The sequence below is a fragment of the Chrysoperla carnea genome, chromosome 4 (assembly GCF_905475395.1).
Source record: "Chrysoperla carnea chromosome 4, inChrCarn1.1, whole genome shotgun sequence".
Lineage (NCBI taxonomy): Eukaryota > Metazoa > Arthropoda > Insecta > Neuroptera > Chrysopidae > Chrysoperla > Chrysoperla carnea.
In genome coordinates this window covers 71525724-71548134 of record NC_058340.1, presented here as the reverse complement: position 1 = coordinate 71548134, position 22411 = coordinate 71525724, and the positions used below count along the sequence as shown (strand labels likewise).

General features: G+C 29.7%; 1 protein-coding gene across 1 annotated transcript in view; it reads left to right on the top strand.

The window, feature by feature from the left end:
* Positions 1 to 22411, top strand: part of LOC123299333 (zwei Ig domain protein zig-8-like) — a 150461-nt gene that overhangs the window by 34523 nt on the left and 93527 nt on the right. The gene's annotated exons all lie outside the window — the stretch shown is intronic.

Below are 22411 nucleotides of genomic sequence, written 5' to 3'. Positions count from 1 at the left end.
CTCGGGGACCCTTTTTCTTGGAATTTATTCCTATATCGATTTCCGTTGTCATTCTCAGCATAAATTGTTTCACCCTCGAGAAACGCTGGCTCCCACCTCCTGGTCAAGATAGCACAAATTTTTTTAGCTTCTTTATGTCGGCTTTAAACAATGTCGTCGAGCAGATTTTATAAAGATTCCGAAATTCTAAGATATTTATGCCTTACGGTTCTCTATTAAATTTAAAATTGGAAAAAAAATTCCGATTTAATTTAATTGAGTAGATCCTTTAAACCTATCTGAATGTTAGGTTAGGTTAGATTAGAGTGGTTGCCCTGGGGTGGGACACACTATACCATAGGGTCCGTTGTGATACCGAAAAAGTGTTGGCTCAGCCCCGGACACTACTCCATGAACCATTTGGAACTGTTTAAGAACAGCAGGAGAAGTTTGACGTCAACGACGGATTCCAGGTCGGAGAGGTCGTCAAAGAGAGGCTAGTCCAAGTAAGTCCATCTCCTCATGACAAGAGCTGGGCAGTAGCAGAAAAGGTGAGACATTGTCTCCTTCCAATGTTAAAAGTTGGTATATTCCACAGTATCAATACTTGAGCTTGAATTTACGACCTTAATTTTCCTGAAACACGCTGTCACATCATGCGTATGTTACATGATTACAAAAAAAAAAAAAACGACTGTTCACACACTCATAACTCCCGTATTAAAAATACTTTTCAAAACATAACTACACTATAACATGGCACACACCAGAATTACATTATGATGAGATATATATGTTCAGCATAAGCGGTGGATGGAGTCACAAGGAAGGGATAAGTTAAGGGTTGTACAACTAAGAAAAAAAATAACACATATATAAATTATGATATTATTTCAAAAAATATACACAAAGTTTCTATATATATCACCGTTAATATGACAGTGGAGAAGAAAAAAAACAGTAGTGGAGTATTATGTGATGGAAATACCTAAAAAGAAAATTTATCCCTGAACATTAAAACAAGAAAAGTACATACAAAAAAAAAAAGTTAATATTTTTATTTTTTTGAGTAAATAAAACATTAATAATAATATATATATTATTTACAAGATGTCCCTTCCCCCACCAAAAAAAAAAGGTTTCGTGTCTCAAGTTACGTGAGGTTAGGCTAGATTGAAAGGTTCGGTTAGCTGGCCGTTATTCAGTGGTCCTTGATTCCGACACTGTAAAAAAATAACGTTATCTTGATTAAACCTTTTTATTAACTCGAACAGGTTTCAATTACTTTGCCTCTATTTCTACCAAACAGAGAAAATTTCTGAACAAAAATTACAAGAAATTCTTCTTCGTAAATCAAGCTTCATTCGTTTCATTAACTTTTTTTTACCAAATCGTTTACTCTGTGTTATCCAGCCATCTCATTGAATTATGGCTATTCTAGATCATCCGTTATAATGAGTCGAGAAACTAAAGGGTTGAAATGTCGATTTTTTGAACAGTAAATAGGATTGGAATACGGTATTTTGCGTTCGATTCGTGAGGACGTCTACAAACTTTGTGAACAAAAGTGATGAGAGAGAAATGAAAAATTGGGAAGTGGATGGATGGAAATTAGCATAATTTTGTTACTCGGGGCTTAAACGGCGCCGCTAAACTTGAATATCAAACAAAAATGACCCCCAAAGTAAGTAGTATACTACCCACTCTGGTCAGTTTATACCTCGGGCGCCATTTCCGTTGTTACATTCGAGCTAAGCACCTCTCAAAACCCTCCAGTTACAAAATTGGACTCATTTTCATAGATATTTAGTTTCCAGTTTTTCCAGTTTTTAATTTTTCACTTATCACTTTTATTCACAATGCTTGTTCGAATGCTTCGAATGCAAAAAAGCAGCATTTCGATTCGATTTACGGCTAAAAAAAATCGACGGTTAATCCGTTTTTATTGCTTTATTTCATCGTCTGAATAAAAAAATTGAGGACCTCAAAAATTTTACAAATATCATAATTAACGTGATTCGAAAATTTTTGGTGAACGGACAGCCGGTACATGTGCACACCTTCCCCAACTTAACACTCACACTTTGAGAAAATGCAAAACTTTATGTAATACTTGTAATACTACACTTTTCCTAAGAGTGAGCGCAAGAAAAAAAAATGAAAATAAAAACTGAAATGGGGAAAAAAGAACTGTAAAAGAACAGCCATTATTTTATGTAAATTTGACATTCTTATTGAAAAATTTAATATAACACTTATTTTCACTTGTAATTATTATTTACTTAACTGACTGTGAGATGTGTGAGTGAAAATTTTATTTTCCATAATGTTTTTCCTCTCACTTTGTTTATTTCATATTAAAATACAAACATATGTGTATTTATATTGAATGTCCAAATGTAACTGCACAAATCTTTCTCCTCTCAATATCATAGAATTCAAACACTGAAACCAGAAATGTAAGACGCTAAAGTCATGATAATTCCTTGATGTACAAATTACGTGTCTTTCAGAATAAGACGGTTAGTTCATGAGATGTCATATAAAATAATTTACGAGGATGATATCCCAAAGCAGTTCTTCAGTGGAAATCTTGTGGTTCAGTCGTAAATTCAACCAGATTTATGTGCCTTTGAATTATTTAAGGTAAAGAGATATCGAGGTCTTTCGAGAAACGCTTCGAAATAAAATAACTACTCACCCAGTAGTTGAATTAGACAATTATTTTTTGGATAAAAATCACTCTATTTACTAAGTTTCATCGAATTAGGAAATAAAATTGTTGAATATAAGGAGTTGATATTTTTATCTCTGATTATGATAAAAATCATTTTCTTCTTTAATTTGAACCCCAAAAAAATACAATTTACGAGACACTTTCACCATTGAACGATTCATTTCCAAGATATCGACTAAAATCGTATTCCCTCAGCTATTTCTTCAGTCGATATATCAAAATCTGTTTCATTTAAAACATTCGTGAATTCTTTGAACGAAAATTGAGTCCCTTTGAGCCAATGGTTTCTGGCGTATCTTCCAAAATTGTACATGAAGAACGATATCTTGGAGTAATTTCAGTTTCATATCATAAACTGATTCGATAGTAACTAAATTAGTAATTAAATTGAAAGTACATGTGAATTTTCCAACTGGTTTTGACTTACAAAAAAAAAACTTTTAACAAAAAGAAAACCGACTTCAAAAGAAAAACTTTTCCAAAACAAATTAAAATGCACTAAAAAGTAAAAAAATAATGATAATATAATGTAGTTAAAATTATTGTTATTTTTGGAGTCGGTGTCAGCTAAAGAAACAACTCTGACAGAACAGTTTGCTATATTAGCTTGGCTGACACCGACTCCAAAAATAACAATAATTTTAACTACATTATATTATCGTTATTTTTTTACGTTTTAGTGCATTTTAATATATTTTAAGTTTTCCTTTAGAAGTCGGTTTTCTTTTTGTTAAAAGTTTTTTTTTTGTTGTGATTTTTAGTGAATCTGAAGTACACTCACTAACATGTCACTAAAAAAAGAAACATCGAAGTGATATTGAGTTATTCGTCCTCTTGTCGTTCATACTTAATGCAAATTTATGACTTTTATGATTTTCTCATGGATACCGTTATCAGAACTCGACCAAAACTGGGGACTGTGGAAATGGGACCACACGGGAAGCACTAGCTTTCAAATAGATAAAATTATCAAAATCGGTTCACCCAGTCAAAAGTTCTGAGGTAACAAACATTAAAACAGACAAAAAAAAATACAGTCGAATTGATAACCTCCTCCTGTTTTGTTTGAAGTCGGTTAAAAATAATCGAAGCACACTGTACTATTGTACCATTGGTTTTTCAACGTGTTTCATTTAGTAAATAAAAAAAGTGCTTAGGGAAATGACTTATTAATATAATCAACTTCACATAAAAGATATTCAATACTTGCTTATTTACTTTTTTATTCGTATACAAACATTAAATATATTAAAAGATTTCCTGTAGTACAGCTGTCAGTTGGAATTTTTCATGAAAAATTGTTTAATATTATTGTTATTTTTTTATTATTGATATGTTTTCAATAAACAGCAAATGACTAATCAATTATTATGGCAAGTTCACTGTGTAATTGTACCGGATTGTATATACAAGAGAATTGGATAAAATACACAGAAAAAAGAATTCTGTTACAATATCTCATTCATCAATTTTTTCTTTTTCAATCACATCTATCTCAAAAATGGTAGTTGTAGGAAAAAAATTCATGGGACAAAAATGCTTAAAATACCCCAAAATATAAAAATGATTAGACCCTAAATGGGCGAGCGGTCTAAGGCGTTTGTCTTTGTCTGTTTGTCCATTTAGACTTAGGTTGCGGGTTCGAATCCAGGCAGCGGCAGTGTGAACAATTTATAATTAATGGGAGTGCAGAATTGTTCACATTGTCGTCGCTTGGATAAGAACGAAGCAATCAACTCCACCCACATCAAAAATGTAATTGTAAATATGTTTGTAATGAAATAAATAAAGATTAACAAATAATGATGTGGGTTCCCTCTGTTATAGGCGTATATGTCAGAGAAACGGAGGTTACACCCCATTATTATTATAAAATAAAAATGATTTTTCAACAGAATTAGCTTGGGAGAACTCTCTAATCAATACGACTTTGTTTTACCCACTCATACGAACATTTTGAGCCGGATCCCATAAAAAAGTATTACTGTTTCATATGGAATTGCAACCTTATGACCTTTTTCCGGCGCTATTTCTTACAGTAAATACTAACTAACATTTGACTTAAATGTAAACAATAATTTGTCGTACTTGTTTACTTATAATGTTGTCTCAGTTTCTTTATCCTTTCAGTGTATGTTTAAATATTAGAACAAGCATTAATTATGAAAGCAAACATTTGATCTAAATATCAAAACTATTATTTAAATCTTTATTATTTACAATATTATAAACATTATGTTTCTTCAATATTCGATGTCTTCATATCCTCTCTATCAAAGCTCAACCGAAAACACTGAAATAGACAGGAAATTGAAATTTTTATACAACGGAAGATTCAAGATTTACTTTTTTTTTTTAAATCTATCGAAAATGATATTCCTGTTATTAAAAGTTGATTTAGAATGTTAAACTCCAGAGCCATGTGTAGTATTTGACACTCATTTCAAAACGGCTGGAGAATTGTCTGGCTATGACAAGGAAAATCTTTCGTAGAGGAAAAAGCTAAGATAAGTATTTCTCAAAATTGTAACCCTTCTGAAGTTTTTGTCAAATACTACGCCTGGCCTTAGATCAACTATAATAAAAAAAAAGGTATCTTGGGATACCCGGTCTGAACTATGTTCTTTTCGCAATAAACTAATGTAAAAATTTAAAAATTTTTTTAAATGGAATTTTTTGGGTCATTTAATCAAATGAAAAAGTATCTATTTTGTAAACCGTAAGAGATAGAACAAAAGTTTAAATGTAAAAGTTATTCCTTATAGAAAAATTAACAGCTTTTATTTGAAGCATTCTTTTGTAAGCATCACTGTTTACTCGTGAGGGGGAGAAAAAAAACTTTGATGCCTATTTTCTCCAAAACTATAAAAAAAAATGTGTTGATTTTTTTCAGGTTAACTTCAACTAATGGTTTTGTGAAACATTCTAGAAAAGCAAACAAAATATTCATAAATACTCGAAATTTCGAAATTTTCAAAAATTTTTGAAAATATAAGCAAGTGTATCTTTAAATTTTCAACTCGCTTCAATTATAGTATTATCTAATATTATTTTAGCATATTCTAAATAACAGTTGTACCGTGTTGATGCAGACAATTATTTTAATTACCTATCGAGGTGACAAGTTAAATTTATGGTGTTGTTAAACCTTGAAATTGACTCTGGAAATTTGTACCTAAATTATCCTAAATCACGAATCACTGTCAGCATATTATAATGCACAAACTGAATCGTCATTTAACATAGTACAAGCGCCAAGGCAAGTTTAGACTTGTGGTTGAAATTATTTATACCCTATTTTCGACTTTGGAGAAAAGAAAATATCACAGAATGGATTATCAAGAATTTTGATATTTTCAAGATTTAATTTCAAAGGAATGGTATTTTTCAGCCAGATGTATAAAGAAATATGGGCTTTCGTAAATGCAATTTATTATTACAAGAAATTGACTCCAAAAAACTTATCTACAAAGCAAAATCTATTGTCGACAAAAACTTTACCAAAGATCGTGACCTTGAACGTTATGAATTTATATGACTTTTTTTTTATAAAAACTATACGACAATAAAAAAATAACGCATTACAAATATTGTATGGTATGTGATTTGAATTGTTCGGAGTTTCCCCAATAGTAATAGAAATAAATTTCTATTATTGTTCACATGAAACAAAACTATTTCTCTATCCGACTATAACTATTTCTACACTATTTGAACCTCTATATACAACATATCTAGAAGCTACGAATTTTTACATTTATTACCTCACCGATGACTTCGCATTTTATTTGCATTTGAAAACCACATCATTTTTGACTATGCAAAGCATCAAATACTGATGATATCCAAAAAGTGCTCAGAAATCTGTGGATGTCCATCTTAAACAACGACGAATATTTCTTATTAAATTCAATCTAACTTGGTTTGCATGAAAAAGTCTGTATAATCGAACTGCAACATCAATCGAAATCATGCAAAGCATTTAAACTAACGAGTTTGTTCCAAAGTGCCAAGAAGATGACGAGTTTATTCAAAAAAAGGTCCAGAAAGAGTTCCCAAATGTTTGTGTTTTCATTTTAAACAACGATGCATATTTTTAATGAATTATTTTCTAACTTTTTTGCATGACAAAGTTTGTAAAATCAAACAGCAATATAAATCAAAGCTGTTAGACATTTTTGTCTAATCTTTGAAGATAAAAGCTATTTCTTGCATCTTTCTGCATTCAAAATAAAACATTTTATCGTACCGTAAGGTAGAACCACATTTGAGAACGAGAAAGAATCTGGTTCTTATTTCGACTTTTTTACCAATCGTGTTCCGATGCCTGATTCTGTCATACAATTCATTCAGTAAACATAACAAATCGGGAAAATGACAAAAATGATTTTTTCGATATTTTAGCCATACTTCATCAATTTTCACCTTCTTCCTTCAAGCTATTTGATTGAATCTTTATATTTTTTATCGTGTATACGGAGGTCGTATAACTATTTCTAACATAGTTCTAAAAACATAAACCAGAAAAATTACATAACAATAATTGTCATCAAACTGTTATTGTTATATATAATACAGTTTTTTTTATGTATATTTATGAGGAATTCGTGATATAAAAAGAAAAATAAGAGAAATACTCACTGGAATTTAATGGATTGATATTATTGCATAGAAAAATAAGCTGAAAAAAAGGTCAACTATAACAATATTTAGTAAAATATTTATAACAATATGGTTCGTTAGAAAATAATTTAATTTAAAGAAGTTTATTGATTTAAAAAAAACTGGTTAAGATTTGCGTTGGTTCTCACCACGACTGAGTTTTAGTATACCACGACGATATTCTTACTCATTTTGTCTCCACTTTCATTAAGCTTCAATATCTTTCGCTTGAACTTTCGATAATTTTGTCTTGCCTCCCTTGAAATTTTCGTTTGATGCATCTGTCTTCTTTAACTTACCATAAAACCTTAAAAGTCTGATATTTTTCTATAAACGAATGAAATAAAATTATAGTGTCGCCACAAGCAAAACGAGATAGCTAATATTCGCTTTTTTGTCTCGTTTTTACTTCATTCGACATTCAAAATCACAGCTTTCGTTTCTATTTTCGACATTTCTATCTCATCTTTGAAGATCTCACATTTCTATCATAGATCTATCTCCTTCGTTTTGGAGCATGAATCTAGAAAAATCTGATTTTTACAGTTATCATGTTTTTTGTCAAGCCTTCGTCAGTCATAGCTGGACACCATATATACACAAATTCCAGAAATATTCGCTAAGTTAAGTGCGCTAAACTTTGTATTTACATGTTTTAATCCTCGGTTAACAAAGAAGTTTAACGTGCCTGTCTATGTTTCTATGTGTCTGTTTGTGGCATCATTCATTGGACCATCGAGGAAATAGAAACACTAGCAATAGTTGTGGCGGACGAGTCAATGTAGTATTGGCGTCAGGCCCATACTGGTTGGATATATCACAATACTTCTAGTGCAGCCCTATTCAATACTGAAATAATACTTATGATAACATAGATACGATAGTATCTGTCTCTATACCAGCGTTGTAGTAAACGGTAAACATTTCTTATCGTGTAGATCTCCCAAACTCAGCCATTGGTAGAGAACCTCCTTCTAGTTGTAGATATATATATTATGAAAATACAACTATTAAATATTAACAGATTTTGTACCGACGCGACGGTTTCTTTAATTTTTTAATTTAATATTATTCTTAAACCATTTTTTGCACAGCATTGCGTCTAAACCACTTACCGCGTTAATTAACTTCAAATAGTAACTGTATTATATTAAAATAACTACATTGAAAATGAATTTAAGATCATAAATATGTTTTTTATTGCTCCCGCTCTCATTCACATACAAATATATTGCTCATAATATCACATAATAACTAATACACTCAGCAGGGATCACTTTAATTAAGTCTACTGTGTAGTGAAGGTATTTCAATAATTAATTATTATATTAATAATCATCTTATAACGTATATATGTATTATGTATATCATAAATGTATTTATTAAATATCAAGCTTAGACACGTTGAAAAACAAATAATACACTTCATATTGTTTTTATAGAAGAAAAAACGAAGAAAAGGATCATAGAAAAATTTGAGTAAGAAGGATTTGATTACGGTTTTCGGCATTCGATACGTTAGAGCGTCAGGAAATTCTATGACCTAATACCTAATTTAATTTATAAATAATTGAAATATGCAATTAGCATAATTAATATGCATTTTATAATTGCATTTTAAATTTACCGTAAATATTAATTTCACAATTCGATTAATAGTGGTGAAAATGATTTCAAACTTGTGTTTTTGGGGTTGCTGAACAGAAATATCGTGGCCGAATTGGTCTCAGAGGTACCTGGTACCCAAGATAAACGGTATTGCCTCCTGAAGTTTTGGAGAAATTCATCATATAATCAGTCCCGGAGCACGTTACTCGGGGGTTTTTGGGATCGGTGAACATGAATATCGTGCCAGAATTAGTCTCAGAGGTATTGCGTCTCCAGAATGTACTGCTGTATTGTATTTTTAAATTTCTTATTAATCAAATTATTTCGCAAAATTTCTAACGAATCGAATACCAAAATCCGCATTCTAAGCCGACTTACTGCTCAAGTTTTTCTTACTTTATTCCTTCGTTTCTTCGTCTAAACCGTCATTTTAAAATCCGAACTCGATTTCAAAGTTTTGCACTAACATTGCTTGATAACTTCATAAACTTAAACATCATTTTATAAAAGAAAGCAGCTATTATTGAATAAATGAAAATAAACAATTGACTGAGTAAATTGTTGAAATACTCTATATAGACAAAGTTGAATATCAATGGTTACACTTTAAAAATTTTAGCTCGATCTATTTTTGAGTTATCGTGTTGTATTTGGTGATTTTATTAACTTCTATCCCAAAATTTTGTTCGTATTATCAATATTTTCTAGCGTTACGAACTTGGGACTAAAATTATTATACCATGATATATATTTCATCTATAACAGGGTATTAAAACGAATATAAATGCGAAACGGAGCATAAAATAGTTTTAGAAAAATATTCAAAAACTAAAAAGAATCATTTTACGATTATTTCCTTAAAATTTAGATTTAAGTTTTCATAAAATATAATGTTAAACAGTTCTTTTGAGGAGTACACATATGTCGTTTAAAAATGTATCATGCACATCCTTTTCAGATATCAAAAGGAATATATTATCGAAACAAAAAGTACATCACTTGCAGAAAATAAATATTCAAAAACCAAGGACTATTATTTTATGATTATTTCCTTACAATTTTGGTATAAATATTCTTGAAATGGAATAAAAATGAACTCTTTAATATCCTTAAAGTGGTTCGGCTGTCACGTGACTAATCAACTAAGACGTAAATGTAAAAAAATGATCTAAAAATATCGTAGACTAGGCAATTTGTATGATGTAAATGTAAAAAAATGCTCTAAAAATATCGTGAAAGCGTCAAAAACCAAAGTTTTTTTATGTTTTCTTTTTGGAAAGCACCGTAAGCTAACGTTTTTTTTTTTTTTTGCATACACAGAATCTGTGACAAATTTTCTTCATGATGAAATTATTGTGATTTCTTCCCCTATTTGTTAAAAATCCCAATTTTAAAATGATATATTTCACAATTTTGTCCCGCAAGAGGCCTCCAAAACTGTGTTTATTGTGATCAAAGGACTTTCACAACTATCATTTACCTCAAAAAAAGAAATGAATCATGTTTCATTTTCGGATATGATGAAACATATGTCTGAACATGTAAAATATTCAAATACTTAGTTCTCCTAGTCTCTAAAAGATGTTCAGATAGGTCAAGAAAGGTCATTGGACAACGAAGAGAGAATATTTAATGAAATATACATGAAATAATAAACTAAATAAGCTTTACATAAATAATTACAATATAACAAAAAAGGTCTTTATTTATTATATAAGCTTTTGATCTTTCATAGATTTAAATAATACGAAAAAAGAATTATCTCTGTATAGTGATAGTGAATCACTTATATTCGCAGATATTCAAAAATTTCGATATTGTTAATAACTTTAATATCTAGTTTTCTTAATATTACTATTGTTCAGGTGAGAAATTTATGTCTAGACTCAAAGTTTCTCATTTTCATTAAATTATATTAAAAGAAAATCATTTAAGTAAAATATTTTATGTCTCTAGCTTTTTATACCATTTGTATGAAATATACCAAGCGTAACAAACTTGAGACTTAGTATATCTATACTAAGTCTCAAGTTTGTTACGCTTAAAAGTATTGATGCTGCGAAAAAAATTTTGATTCATAATATTACCTAATTAGTCCATTCTCGGTTGTCTGTCCGGCTGTCTGTCTGTCTGTCGACACAAAAACTCAAAAACGAAAAAATATGTCATGCTAAAATTTTTACAACTTGTTCTGTATATAAAAAGTGAGGTCGAGTTCGTCAATGACCAACATAGGTTAAGTGGATCTTGGGTCCGTTGGAAAAAAGTTAATGTAAAAAATGTTCCTTATAACAAAATAAACAACTTTTGTTCCAGATATTTTTTCGTAAACATCACGGTTTACCGTGAGGACGTAAATTTTATAGTATGTATTATATGTTAATATCAGCTATGTCTGTGTGACATGTATCTATGTCTGGCTATCTAAGACTGGCTATCTCGCTTAACTTATACGCCGTGAAAACACAACGATTCCGTGATCCACACTGTCTATACATGGTATTTTAACAAGTAACTCAGTCAATTGTTTGTTTTCACTTCTATTTTACTACAATCCAAAGTTGTTCATATATAAATAAAAGAATAATTCATCTAAAGTATATTTAAGTTACTTTTACACCCGTTGAGGCAGTGAGCCAATCAGAATCACGCTAAATTCACATTTTTCACCTATATTTCTATGGAAAATTACGTTATAATATATTGGAAGTAAGTTTAGAAACAAACCATTTGTTATTATGTATGTTATTTTATCATTTCTCCGTGCAGTGGCGTTGCTAATATAGATGTTTTGACGTCACGGGCGTTTAAATTTATAGTTTAAAAAAACTATTTTCAATTGTAAAATAACATGAAAAAAATTTTTTTTTTAATTTTTCTTAGTAATTTTTATAAAACTTAAATTAAAAAACATGTTCTCTATTTAGATATTAATCCATACATTTCCTTAGTGTTCGAGAAACCTTAAAAAGCTTTATTCGAATCTTTTTCTGTTTGCGAACAATGTCTCTAATTATATTGAATGTTTCGTCATAATCAATAATTCATGATCAGAGAACTAACAAAAAACAAAAATCTATGTTTATATGCGTGTATATCTAAATGTTTAGTGATTTAATGACAAATAACGTTATTTAATACCAAACATGTACTAATATTTATGGATGATGATAGCAGATATTCCGCCCAGCTTAGTCTGATTCAGCTCTGATCCATTTTACTAAAATATCTATCTATTGGTACTTAATTATTTGTAACATATTGAATTTCATTAATTTTGATAGTTTTAGATACGTTAGACATCATCATTTTGTACTGATACAAAATAATGACCTTAGCTACGTGTGATATGGTCCACAGATTTATATATTTATATATTAGATCGCAATTTTTAACCCTCGACGCAAAAAGAAGGATGTTATATGTTTAACGATTATATCTGTGTATAACTGTGTGTCCGTCTATGGCATCGTTGCTCCTGAACGGATGAACCAATTGTGACTTAAGTTTATTTTGTTTGGAAGGTGACTTGGCTATGTCAGGAGTTTTTATATTTTATAAATTTCACTTGTTACTGTGATATACGTAGTTATGTCCGCGGAAAAGCATTCTTTTTGCTAAATGATCAAAACAGACTTCGTGAACAATACAGACTCGGCTTATTTATGCTATCGGACTATAAAAAATAATACCTGTAACTTAGGTCATTCTCTAGTTTCTTACAAGGAATTGCAATCTAGGAGACATAAACTGTATAACGAAATGTTTTCTCACCAGATGTCAAGAAAGTAAGGAAATGACTGTCCATAAGGCTTTGTATTTTAAATTAAATATCATACCTACTAAATTCACTGCATTTGATAGGTTTTTGATATGTCAGTTTTAGACATAGTGTAAAATGTTGAGGGTGTAAATTATTTTAAGAGGAAAGACACACCACCATGTTCATTGGATCATACTAACATCCTGTATAAGTGATCAATGAACATAGATAACTAATGTTACGATTTTTTGGTCAAACTTTATTATAAATAAGCACGCCGCCAGTGTAGCTTCAGCCTAAAGAAACAGTTGAAGATCCTACGGGGCGCTTAAAAAAGGAAGGCGTAAAAAAAGAATCTGTTTAGAACTGGAGAACACATCGCGATATCGTAAAGATATGTCGGAAACTAACTCTTACAATAACTTCCCTATACTGGGATGTAAAGTGAGATTCTATGGATTCTATAGAAGTTTGAGCTTATTTTTTTAACATTGACAAATTGCTTATCATACAAACAATAAATCGCTTATACTTACACCAATTTTGACAGAATAGTATTTTCGAAATTTCTAAAATTAGAAACTAATATACCCAATAGCATAATGAAAAATACTAAATTGTATCAGAAAAACTATTTCCTTATAAGCTATCACAGTTATTGAAGAAAATCTATGTGTTTATTCATTCTACTTTCAATTAATAAGATTGAAATTCGAGCTAACAAAACACAAAGCGGGTAAAACAAAGAAGGAGAAGCATTTATTATAGATATAACAGTGATAACCTAACCTAAACAACAAACAAACATACAAACACACATATACAAAACCACATAAATCTATTTTCATATCACAAGGAAAAACCACAAATGAGTTTCCATCATCAAAAAATATTGTCACATATATTATAATGGACCTTTCAAAATAGTATAAAATTTTCTTCTTTATGTTAGGTAAATATAATTTTACTGAATGTCACCTCTTTTGTCATAATATTTTCGAGAAACCATGATCATCTATTGTTTGTGAGTTTTTAATAAAGTTGAATTTTACTCCTTTTAAATTTTAAGGATATGTATACAGGGTGTTCTGTTATTGATAGCAGAAAATTATACCTGTAAATTAGGCTTATCAAGACAAATGGAAAAGCTCTTTACCCAATGTCGATCTAAGACCTGATTCGGGAAATGTGTCTATGGGAAAAAAAACAGATTTATGAATTCACAGACCTATTAAATTCATTAAATTAGTAGGTGTCACTTAAGAATATAAAGAGGACTATCATAAAACAATAATTGATTGTAAATTGCCTTAATTGGGTAGCGAATACTAAAAAATATATTTTGTATTCGTTATTTATAAAGAAAACAAAAAAATAATACATGTTTATCAAATTATTTCACCAATACAGAAGCACTTAGGTGTGGGAGGTATCATATTATATTTTAATATAGGTACGGTGGAGGTCTAAATTATCTAACACATTATGTCTTAGCATAACACAATCAAGGCCGCTTTATCAAAGTTGTGTTTTGCTTTGACATTTTTTGTTATGTATTACACAATTTAAACTCTCACCGTACCCCATAAGTAAGAAACGTAAGTCTCAAATATTTGCTTGCACTCATTTTTTTTTTGTGAACGTCCTTAAGCTATCGAGATGCTACTGTTTTTAATCGATAATTCCATAAAACGATAGCTCGACCAAATATCAGAAGTATTTATTGGAATTTGTGGATGACAATCGGTACCTCTACTTGATTCTAGCTACATAATGAGTTTTATTAATTAAAAGTACACAAGCACTTATTTATTAAAGTAAAGCCAATATCTTGTTAACTATAAATTGTATATATATAATCCCTCAGGTGGTTATTGAAGGGTTATATTATTTATTGTAATTAAACTAAACACTTTAACCCTCATACAACAGAGTATATGGTAAAAAAACATACACATCGACACCCACAATCCACTTCAATAGTCGAACGATAGGAGGAAATGTTAATAATATATGAAAATTGTATTTTCACGCTAGTGCGAAATTTATTGGATCATGACACAAGGTCCCACGTTCGTATTTATTTAAATTATTCGATTGCTAATTTAATTTTATTTTGTATATATGGCAAGAACGATTATTTTTTTTGTTCGATTCCTATATTAATTCTATGTTATAATAGAACTAGAGTCAGGCGTAGTATTTGCCAGTCAAGTAGTATCTAACAATTTTCTCTACACTCATTTTCACTTTTCTTTCACTTCTGTTTCAGGACTCCTAGAAAATTTTTAATTGCTTGATACGCTTAAAAAAGCACAAATCATTTGATCCGATGTTTAATAAAAACAGCTGGTTAATTGGAATTCTTGGTATCGAACCAGTCATCTCGTTTTCTCGAAAGTTTGTTATGCACAGTCTTAGCCTCTTAAATTTCTACGCCTGACCCTAGATTTATAAAAATTGTGAGATTAAAGATTACATTGGTGATTTTTTTTGGTTGATTTTTATTGTAATAAGGATTAAAGAAATCGGATTAAAAGTAATTGACTGAAAAATGATTTTTTTTTACACTTTTTAATTTAAATATTCGAAACTAACCTGTTAATGGTTAGAAAATCCGAGTGAACATAAAAAAATTGTTTTTTTTATATATAGAACCTACAACGCGTTTTTTATGTCGAAAAGTCAAAAGTTGATTTATCTTACCGGACTTGATGAATATCCTAGAACCAAATTCTATCTCTCTTCTGATTACTATAGTAATCCTAATTTTGAACACACAAACAGTACAAAATAATTTAAAGTTCTTTAAATGTATGAGTCAATATTTTCGAAAATATGAAATTTTCATAGATTTAGCCAATATTTCCCAAATTTTTTTCTATAAATATTTTCCTTGCATTACTAAAAGTAAGTCGTTCTTGATATCTGTACTTTTATGTATCGAGAATCATGCATTTGGCAAAGAGTACGTTACAGTATTTTTTTAAAGCCTGCTTATGAGTGCCATATTGCTCTCTGGACGTCATTAGTGATTTTTCCAATAGGCAACATTGAGTATGATACTGTACGTTAAATGTGTTACGTAAAAAAAATTCGCCCAATTTAAATAGGAGACAAATTAAGCACTGCCTGATTACACAAACTAAACAGCTTTGTTTTTTTGTTTTAAATAATTTCTTGGTATTCATACAACGAAATCTAATAAAAATTGGTCAAGTACTTTATGAATTTTAATTAATTTAAATATGTAAAAGAGCAAATTAAAAACCTTTTTGTATATTATAAAAAAAAATAAAAGCTTCATACAGCAAAGCTGAAAGCACATCATTGAAATTAAAATAAAAGCTCACATTCCATACATATATCCATAACACAAGCCGTGCTCATATGGCTTTTAGTAGCTAGACCAAGTACTTTCTGGTAAATCTTAAGGACGTACTGCTATATACGAGCACGGGAAAACTATATGTAAATTTTAAATAATCTTAAAAGAATTGAAAATTGAAAAATTTTGTAAAATTCTGGTAAAAGTTAAAATAATTATTAACTGGTAAAAGTTTCAAGTCTAGTTATCGAAGTTATCGATATTATATTCGATATTATAACCTTACTTTTTGAACAGATAATAATTAGGGTCAACGTTGAAAGTACTCTTTGAATCTATAATAATCGAGGGAATCAGGGGCTTGGTACCTTAATAGAGACCAAAAGGTAGATTAAACCAATCGGATATCTCGATTTGTTATAAGTAAAAAGGACCTACGCAGTTCTTCTTAGAAGACTTCGGCCTCTCTTCCACTATTATTCCTTTTGCTAAATTATTCAAACATGAAAACATTCGATTGATTTAACAATTTTTCGGTGTGAAAGCAAAAGTTTCCTATTAAGAAGTACAAAAAAATATTCTAAAACCAATATTTGAAATAACAAAAACGTATTATATTCTTTTTTCTATTGTACTAAACAATATATGTATAAAATACCAGGGGTTTCAGAATAAATAAATGGTCAGATTATTATATGAAATGGCAGGGTACATCAAAACAAGTTCTACGTTTCTCATTCATCGAATTTCTACAAAATCAATTGAGTTTTCGAGAAATTATTTCGGAAACAAGCTGTGCAAGTTATTCAAAAGTTACTTTTTCCAATTAATAAAGGGTTTCTTTTTAAAGGTTCACATCTTCTCTGTTTTGTTTGATAACCGACTCCACAGCAGATAGTTACTTTGTTTTTAGTATGGTTTGCCTTTTGTAATAAATAAATCAGAGACCGCTGAACACTTTGAATACAAAATTCGACCGTAATTGTTGTGAAAAGTGTGTGAAAATTGGCCATCCACATGACCTATATCATATTCAAATATTAATGGCATAAAATTAACTTTCCAATAAAGCCAGTTTCATTGATATTAAAAATATTTTCCTCTATTTTATTTTAAAGTTATGAACCTTTCCTTCTATTTTAAATAAAATATCCTCTTTATTTTGCTCTATCTTTAACAGATAGTGATATATACAGAAATACTTTAAAGAATTGTTGAAGGCAGAGCAAAACTAGCTCTTAATATAACAAGCCGTTAGAAATAGAAGGAAACTCTAAAAAGCTAAAAGTTTTATCATAAAAATACTTTTGATTGAAATAATTTTACGAAATCCCAATGGTTCAGTGTACCTTAACGTATCTTATATTATTGATCACTTATTCTGATACACCCGGTACATACGAATATAAAATGAAATGCTATATAATGTATGCTATCTGTTTTATCTACTATCTACTATAGATTCTGGTACAATCAATTTAATCCTATACTAATGATCGTAATTTCAAATTGAGTCTATCAAATACAATATTTTTTTTCTTCTATAAATAAATATAAAATCATAAAATAAATTGTTTTATATGAATTATTCACATAATATGTAATATAATGTTTATAGGGTGTACCAAAAAACAAGCTTGTAAAACTTATCCCAAAAACAAATCTACTCTTTACTAAAAAAAAACAAGACTTTTTACTAAAAATTTTAAATCAATAGTTTCTCTGGAAAGTGCACACCTTTCAGATACGAAACTACATACGTTAGTTACTTAATTGATAAACCTCATAACCTTAAAGGGCTAGTTTTTGATCATATATGATACAATATGAGACTCAAATTGTCTCTGTAGACCCAATAGGAGGGAAAACCTTTCGAAGGGCTGAAAAAATCCATAATTTCCACTGTTTTTTCGATTTTTGACAAAGTTGACTTCGGAGCTAGAGGTCAAAAACTTGAATTATTTTTTGGGAAAATATCATAAAAAAGTTTGCAAAAAATCAGAACTACCAGATTTGATGCAATCTCTGGTGTATAAAGTGACGTTGATCAACTTGGAAAGGCTTTATCTCGGAAACAGTTGGGTTTACAGAAACAATTCTCAAAGTTGCATTCGGCCCTCGAGGTCACAAATTTGGATTTGACGCAGACTGTAGAACCATTTACTTATTGTATTGTTATTGGACCATAAAAAGTGTGCCCATTTTCAAGTAAATTCGAAAATTAGGAGTAAGTTAAAATTGACTTCTTAGATTTTATAACATTGTTAGTTAGTTACAACTTAAACTTATCTAAACTAAGCATGTTAATAAAGGATTTTTTTTAAATTGGTTTACACTGAATTTACTACCGGGTATTGTTCTTAGGAATTCTTGAATACAAAGCGTCTGTTTAACTCCCTGAGCTACACATCTTTGTTATAATAAAATAATTAATATTGCAGCGTTTAATTATGGGGTAAATTAATTGTGTGGACACTAAAGCTCGAACACCTTGTTCGAGCTTGACACGGGTTTTTTTATAAATATTATTTCAATTCAAAATAAAATATTTATTGAACTATAATGGATATGGGCATTAATATTTTATTTTAATTATGATTATTTTAATATTATGTACTCTAGCCGTCATAGAAAATGTGACACACAAAAAAAAATATTTTATATCAATATAAAAATGGTTTTATTGCGAAATTTATTATTCAATAAATAATAAATTTAAAAAAAAAGAGGGATTTTAAACGATTGATACCATACAAAGCAATATAAAATAGAATAAGTAGTTGCCATTTAATAAATTTTTATATTATCATTCGATTTTAATCTTTCTATATCAATTAAAAATGTTTTTTTTTTTTTATGATCGAATTTTTAATTCTTTCAGTGATTATCGAGGGAAAAATTAAATTTTTTTTATGAAGTATAGGTTATTTTATTTATTATTTATATTTTTATGGTTCTAATTGATCGTAAAAATTATGTATTTTATTTATATTTTAGAGAAAATCGATTGAAAACAATTTTATTTGTTTGAACTCTGGCATTACTACAAGAAGAACTTTCTTTATAGAATCAATATTATAATACAGTAACTTTGTTGTCTGCAAGTACGGAATAGTTTGTGTCAAATCCGGTAGAACTAATTTTTTGTAGATTTGTTTATGACGTTGATCTAATGAATACTAGCTTGTGACCTCGAGTGTCAATGCAACTTTGTCAAAAATCGAAAAAACCGAAAAAATTTCGTGTTTTTTTTTCAGTTTTGGGCGATTATAATCATAAATGGCTAGTTTTTGATAGTACCTACCATTTCAAAACGATTTTCAAGTAGACAAAGTTAGCTACAATATGAGACTAGAATCGTCTCTGTAGATGTAATTATTTCCCAGATAAAGCTGTTCAAAATTTCTCACTTGGCAATTTTTTGCAATATTTAAAATATCACTCTAACGGGAGGTAGTTCCATTTACCTTCGACCAAGAATGCTAGTATTGCTCAGGGTCAAAATTCATTCAGAACGAAATTACAAAAAATAACGAATTTCTCAAAAATGATGAACTTTTAAAGGTTCAGTATACTTTAAAAACTTTTAGATGGTTTTTCAAAAAATTGCTCTTGTTTACTTTTAGAATGTATTTCGTAAGGGCAATATGATTTTATCTCTTTCGGTGGTTCTCATTCAGTGTTCAGTGCTGTTAGGTTACCAAAAGAATACGTTTACACAAATTTTTACCTTGTTAAAATGTATTTCAAAAAATGTACGCAAACGTTATTCCAATTACGTAACACGCCTCTGATAACATCAATGGCTATTCTTAAGGACAACAACCTGTATTAAAATCTCTATTATTATGTATAACATGTAATAATGCGTTTCAAAGTGCATATTATGTAATTTTGATATTGCCGCCTTAGGTGGCAATTGGATTAACTCTCAATAAACTGGTATTAGACCAGTCGCTAGGCTAAAAATGGATTGGGTTTCTGTTCTACATCGAATGATGTACTTGTGATACTACAAGACAAATATGGGCGGAGTACAATCGTAAGCGCGCGATTGGGCCTACCAGATTTGTCGATAGTTCTGGGGCTGTCATAGTCCAGAGGAGAAGAAATCGATGTCTCATTTTCTCTGTCACTGCCCAGCTCTTGTCATAAGGAAGGGAACTCATTTGTGACCGCCTTTAGCGATCTCTCCGATTTGAAGTTCGTTGACGTCAAAGCACTCTTACTGTTCTTAATGGCTCCAAATGTTCATGAAATAGTAGCCAGAAATAGGCCAACGCTTTTATCAATATTACTTTTATCAACGGACCTCACGGTCAGTGTGTTTCATCTTAAGACAGTCATTCTAACATACTTTCTAGACCATCCTAGCCTCTAACCTAACCCAACGATAATTTTCAAATACATTTACTTCGAAAAATTACGTTTTTATTTTATGTTACGTAAATTGGTTCTTGGTGTCATTTAAACTATCGATAAAAGATGCAAAACTGATGAATGCGCTCAAGATTTTTACATATTACAGAGTGAGGCGGACTATTAAACAAAAGTCTATGCATTTAAAATTTTCAGTCCTTCTTCTATTCGGTTTTAAATTTAACTGACTCATATTAGATTTATCGATGAGCTTCAGTTTTTTACTGACATAAATATGTCTCAAATTTAGAGCAACAAATTTTCGAACAAACAAATCGTTCGAAATAAATTATAATTATTAGAGGACTTTTTATTATAATTGTATTACTAAGGACTTGTCTATATCGCGTATAAACTAATTCAATGCTTCTTATCATCAAAGCAGTATTGTAATAGTTCTTAGAAATTTTCGAGTTCAACTAGAATTTAATTAATCTTTCGAATAATTTATTTACATACATGATATCAGCTATACATCTGAAATTCATGGAAATTAATATTTCCCTTATATCTAATCAACAAGATTTTCATGTTATTTAATATTTAATCTTATTAAAGTTTTTCGAAGAATTAATTTCCAGCAAGCATGAAATCATTTTAATATCTTCAGTACCTTTTTTCTGCTTTCATTTATTTTTCTCCCAAATGTTATGCACACCTCCTGGGATTGGGCAAACTCGGATCACGTGCATTTAGGACCAAATGATGGTTTTAAAACGATTTCCAGCTTGCTGAAAATTAATTCCTCAAAATGCTTTATATCGATTTGATTAGCCTAATAGTGTGTAGTATTAATAAACGTTGTTAAAAAAACAAGCAGATAAATGTATTATGATCCAAGGTACAATACTTTACCATTATGCTGCATAAAAATAATCGTAATGGAATTATAAAAACATCCAAGAATTGAAAACAAACAAACTATAATAATATTAAATTGATTTAAGCTGAACGAACGATGAACGTATATAGAACGAATTATTTCTATAGATATCAGTGTATGTTCTTTAAAAATAAAAATATAAAAAATAAAATAAAATAAAATAAAATATACATAAATATAACAAAAAATAAAATAATAAAAGTAAATTCAATATTCTCAATAAATTTTATTAATAATGTTCTTTACAAAATGCATATCATTACGAATGGAAGCATACAAATTAGTCGTGAGTATGAGTTATACAATGAAGACCAACAACTTTCTAATTTATTTATTCTATTGTATTCAACATTAACTATGATAAATATTCATCTCTGTCTCATATTAGCCCGTCAGCACTCGCGCTATCCGTTCGTTAATCTTTGGAATGAACAATGAGAGATTTGTTGACGCGTTCGCGTGTTAAATATTTCTATCATAAGTTTTTTTAATTTACCGAGTAAGACTTATATGAGACAACTTACAACCGGCTCAGTAGCCAAGCGAGCAAAGGTGTCTTTACTTGCTTTGGCTACTGGCTGGGAGGTCACACTGTGGTCGCTTGGATAAGAACGAAGTAACCAACTCCACCCACATCATATAATTAATTGTATATTCGAATGTAGTTTAACAAATAAATAAATATTAAACGTAATGATGTGGGTGGCCTCTATTATACACAGAGGCCACCCACCTCTGATTAAAATTTATTATACGCAGAATCTTAAAAACATCACAGAAGTTTATTTTTCAGGATTCAATTTCAGTTTCACTTTTAAAGCTTACAAAAACTTGTATCTTTTAATGAATGCACAAAGCTAAATAAAATTGACTGCAAATCAATTGGGTTGAAATCGATTCCTCAAAAACACATATTTTTACCGATTTCTATGTATCATAGAAATCTCAAAACGTAAAGAATATTTTAATTTCGATTTTCAGATTGAAAACAATGAAGTTTCTATCAGAAAATTAACAAGACAGCAAGCAATG